This window comes from Dasypus novemcinctus, chromosome 26 (assembly GCF_030445035.2).
Source record: "Dasypus novemcinctus isolate mDasNov1 chromosome 26, mDasNov1.1.hap2, whole genome shotgun sequence".
Classification (NCBI taxonomy): Eukaryota; Metazoa; Chordata; class Mammalia; order Cingulata; family Dasypodidae; genus Dasypus; species Dasypus novemcinctus.
Genome location: NC_080698.1, coordinates 55,317,633 through 55,322,749, shown reverse-complemented (window position 1 = coordinate 55,322,749; position 5,117 = coordinate 55,317,633). Strand labels below are relative to the sequence as shown.

Here is a 5,117-nt window from a genome sequence, read left to right as displayed (position 1 = left end):
AGCTAAATAACGAGTTTAGGATCTTTCACACTCATGGCAAGAGTTAGACGGTTAGTCCTCATGCCGCATATACCACACGCAAGCAAGCCAAGCGCCCAAATGCAGAGTGCAGAATACACAGCCCTGCCCAGAGCATTTCTACAGCAACTGGACAGTGTTTCTGGTCACTGTCAAGAAGTCATCATCAGCCATGGCATGCAGTGCTTCTTCAAATGTATCTTTGGTAATTGCTATGTCAGATTGCCTCTGAATATCTTCAAAAAAGTTGCTGGTATTTTAGAGCTGGTGTTTTGCCCTTGGATAAAATAAGTTTTTTCAGAGCTTCAGCTAACTTTCCTTTCCGTGTGTGAGAGGTAGCAGTCATTCCTGGGGTGAGGATAGATATGTCCACAATGCCAGCCCGTGGTTCAGTTGCCAACTGCTTCAAAGCCTCTCGGTGAAGGCGTTTTGCCTCTTCGACATCAATTGCTTCAGCTTTGTTTGAAAGTTGCACTTTAGCATGGGCTTCTGCTAAGCAGACCTCGTACAGCAAACCTTCCTTTTGCTTCTTGAGTTTGGAGCCTGTGTACTCCTCAGAGAAGGAGTCTGCCACAAGTGGACAATGGATAGGTAGCAGTGGCTCACCTGTGGACATGGCCCACCCAAGGTCTCAGGCCCAGACTATAGGGTTAACCAGAGAACGTGAGCTGGCTGAGAGCTGGTACTAGGATCCGGGTGTGGATGGGCCTCAGTTGGACAAATACCCCAGCCCATATCACCCTGGTTCTCCCTGTGGTCCTGCCTTTGTTGGTAGGAGCATGTGGCCATTACTTTAGGTGGACTTTACTAGAAGGGAAGCCACTGCCCAAGTATACGATGAGGAGATCTTCAGGGGACATGTCCTCCTCAAAGCTGCCATGAAGTCCTCATGCCTGTGGCTGTGCTGGACTGCTTGGCTCTTGTTGTCACCACCTTGGTCATACTCTTTCTTTAGTCAGGCTTGCCTGGTACTGCATATGCTGTGTCAGTGGCTTTCAAAGCCTCCATGCACCAGGCACATGGTTCTTGTCTGAGTGGAATTTGAGGTTTGTGGTGGGCCTTTATCAGTCCTCATCTGAGGCCCTTCTGCTCATCCTCAGGATCTTGCAGTAATCTTTATACTACTTGACTCTTCATAGCTGCTACCTGTTCTTCAGTGTAGCCTTTGGTGCTTTCACCACCTCTAGATTCTCCTTTGCCTGAGGGTCATTGGCCCCACCTGCTTTCCTTTGGGTCCTGTGGGTTGTGTCTAGTCACCAGAAGACTGTGGTTTCTGGGTGAAGGACTCAATCAGAGCACAAACCTGTAGGGTGGGTTCAGCCACTCACCTTCTCCAGGAAGCAGATTGCCCAGTCAGTCTGGCTGCTCTGGATGGCTAAAGTTTTGTCAATTTTGTTGATCCTTTCAAAGAACCAATTTTTGGTTTTGTTGCTTCTCTATTGTTTTTTTCTTTTCTCCATTTCATTTATCTCTGCTCTAATCTTTACTATTTCCTTCTGCTTGTTTTTTTGTTGTTGTTGTTGTTTGTTTGTTTGTCCCTTTTTTACTTAGTTCCTTAAGGTAGAGAGCTAGATAATTGGTTTGAGGTCTTTCTTCTTTTGTAGTTTTGGTGTCCACAGCTATAAATTTCCTTGTGAAAGCTGCTTTCACTGCATCCTGTAAGTTTGGTATGTAAAATTTTTGTTTTCATTTATCTCAAAGTATTTTTAATATCCCTTGATATTCTTCACTGATTCATGGATTTTATCAAGTAATATTAATTCAAATTCCTGTCAACTGACTACAGTACAATCAAAGGGTATCACAACCAGATGAATAACTTAGTTTACAAACATAAACTTTCTATTTGGGCATTCAAAAAATAATCTCAAACTGCCACAATAATATAGATCTTCAATAACTTTTCTGCTATTCCTTAATCACAAAGTTCTGTAATCTAAAAGTTCTTTCATAGGTTTGTGGCATTCCTATTGGGCAACAAAGTCCTACCTGAGCTAATATGGTCTATTTCCATGATTTACATATATCACTTGGGGTGACTGTCATGCATTTGGTTGCTGAGATATTAAAATGAATGATGGACAATGCCCATTACAAGGAACAGGGAGTGTCTGCAGCTACAAGCAAGACAGTTCCATCCATCTGTCCCATGGTATCTCAGCTCTCTCAATTAGAAACAGAGTGGGCATCACCAACCCAAAATCCTCAAGATTGGGGAATGAACATGTGCTAAAGTAGACTTATTATTATTCTTTTTATAGATTTATTATTATTCTAGCAATGGAAGAACTTGTATCATTGATATAAATGCAGTAGCCACCAGAGGTTCTGAGAGGAGGGAAAGGGAAGAATAGGTGTAGTGTGGGGGCATTTTCAGGACATTGGAATTGTTCTGCATGCCATTGCCATGATGGATACAGGCCAATATACATTTTGTCAAAACCTATAAAATCATGCTGGGTAGAGTATAAACTATAATGTAAACTTGAAGCATTGCTACTAACCATGGACTACAGTTTTCATTATAGTTTACACTGTGTCCTGCACAATTTTGTAGGTTAGGACAAAGTATACAATGACCTGTATTCATCAGGGCAATGTCTAGTGAAGGAAGAAAGACCATTTTGCTAGGCCCTTGACATTGATGATTGTTCTTACAAACACATTCTTGTTAAATTGAAACTTAGCCTAGTATTATATACTGCCTAAGAGTTACCTCCTGAAGGCCTCCTTGCTGCTCAAATGTGGCTCTCTCTAAGCCAAACTCAGCATATAAACATATAAACACACTACCTTCCCCCAGACACGGGACATGATTCCCAGGGATGAGCCTCCCTGGCACCAAGGAATTACTATCAAGCTCCAACTAGTAATCTCCCTATATTGTGATGTAACATTTATGTAATATAAAGCTTCTTTAAAAATTTTTTTTAATTAAAAATAAAATGTTTGATTATGGATTTCTAACCCAGCCTCCAATGGGTTGTTACCAAATATATAGTATATACACCATATTCCTTTTCAAAAAATATTTCAAAAGACCTCATTGTGAAATTTAACCATCCCAAGGATTTTGGTTAACAGTTACTGGACCTTTAGTTTATTGAGCATGCTTATGTTCTGTCTGACTTTTTAAAAATGCTTTCATTAAACATGATATTTGCTTTGTGTTTGTAAGAGAAACTTTTAAATTAAGCTAAAGAACTTTTCTCTTTTCCATGCTGTACATATTTATTGATCTATTTGTGTTTTGTACCATTTTTGGTCATTTCTATTTTCAGTGAAAAGCATCAATTTCATTTGGAAAGACATAATTTCTTCACTAATAGTATTTTTAAAAAATTTCCCCCCACTCCCTTGTTGTTTGCCCCTGCTGTGTCTGTTTGTCTTCCTTGTTTCTTTAGGAGGCACCAGAAGCTGAAATGGGGAACTCTGATTTGGGAGGTGCCTAACACTTGAGCCCAGCCCCCTCTGCTCCCTGCTGTGTTGTGTCTCTCATGTTTTTCCTCCCTGCATCTCTTGTTGCTTCAGCTTGCCGTGCCTGCCTGTTGCGTCAGCTCACTGTCTTCTTTAGAGGTACTGGGAACCTCAGCTCCCTGCTTTATTGTCTCTCATTATTTTTTTCTTCTTTTGTTTCTTGTTGTTTCAGCTCACCATGCCTGCTTGTACGCCAGCTCACTGTCTTCTTTAGGAGGCACTGGGATCCGAACTAGCAACCTCCCATGTGATAGGTGGGAGCCCAATCACCTGAGCCATATTTGCTTTGCACTAATAGTATTTTAATGATATAAATGATGCAATAGATGTGTCTTGAAAAATCCATTGCAGAGGGGCTTGGGTGGTCCTTGGCTGGGTTCATTCACTTAGCATGGCAGAATAAATAGACACACTGAACTAGGCTAGGAAAGAAATGTGGATTTATTCACTGGTGGGAGATTGGAGATGTTCAATCTCAAATCAGTCTCCCTGAACTGCAAAAATTCTAATATTTTATCCATTGGGGTGCTAATGAATAATTTTTGGTGGGGCTGAAAACAGTATCGTCATTAATAAACATTAAGTGGTTGAACATGGTGAGGTGGGTACCAAACAAGAGTGAGTTACAAGGTTATAATCATTATCAAGGTTTTGGGAAAGGAAAGTACAGAGTAGTGGTCAGTCACAAAGTTTTCCATATGGATATCAAACAGGAAGGTGGAATTGTTAACCATAGTAAGTGCAGTCTAGAATTACCATCACATTAGTAAGTTTACAGAAAGGAGAGGTTAAGTTTTGTGTAAACATAAGCAGGGCGGGGGGGACCTGTTTAGAATGACCATCGTAATAGCAGGTCTAGACTGAATCCAGTCATTTTCAGCAATTTCAGGCATTAACCATTTGCTATTTTTAAAAATACTATAAAGGCGTCTATATAATTCTTAGCCCTTGGTTAAAAAGGTTCTGTACAATCCTCAGTATTTACGCTTTCCCAGGTTTTTCTAGTACTACACCATTACTATATCTTTAGGATACATTCCTAGAATTCAAATTGCTTGGTCAATACATATGAACAGTGTATTAGTCAGTCAAGGGTGTCCTGATGCAAAATACCAGAAATCTGTTGGCTTTTATAAAGGGTATTTATTTGGGGTAGAAGCTTACAGTCACCAGGCCATAAAGCACAAGTTACTTCCCTCATCAAAGTCTGTTGTCACGTGTTGGAGCAAGATGATTGCCGACATCTGCAAGGGTCCAGTTTCCTCTTCCTCCAAAGGCTCCGGGGTCCCAGCTTCTTCCAATATCGGCTGTAGGCTGGGATAAGTCTTGTCTCTCTCCCGGGGCTCATTCGTCTCCAGGCTCAGCTGTTCTGGTCTCGCCATTTGGTCAGCTATAAACTACAAGGCTCTCTTTCTTCCTTGGGCCTCTGCTGTTGCTATGGAACAGTTTCTATTCCTCTGTATTCTTCTCCTGTGTATTTACTTACCAGGGCTCCATCATCAAAAAACTTCTACTCTCTCCTCTGCCCTGTCATTTTCTCTGTGTGTCTCTGCCCACAAAGGGGGCAGGGACTTGATGTCCTGATGTGGTGCAATCAAATCCTTAATCATAATTTAATCAGG

At 41.2% G+C, this 5,117-nt stretch overlaps 1 pseudogene; it reads right to left on the bottom strand.

Moving 5' to 3' along the window:
- Positions 1-620: 620 nt before the first annotated feature.
- On the bottom strand, positions 621-4,877 carry LOC111764912 (dnaJ homolog subfamily B member 12 pseudogene; annotated as a pseudogene).
- Between the last annotated feature and the right edge of the window lie 240 nt (positions 4,878-5,117).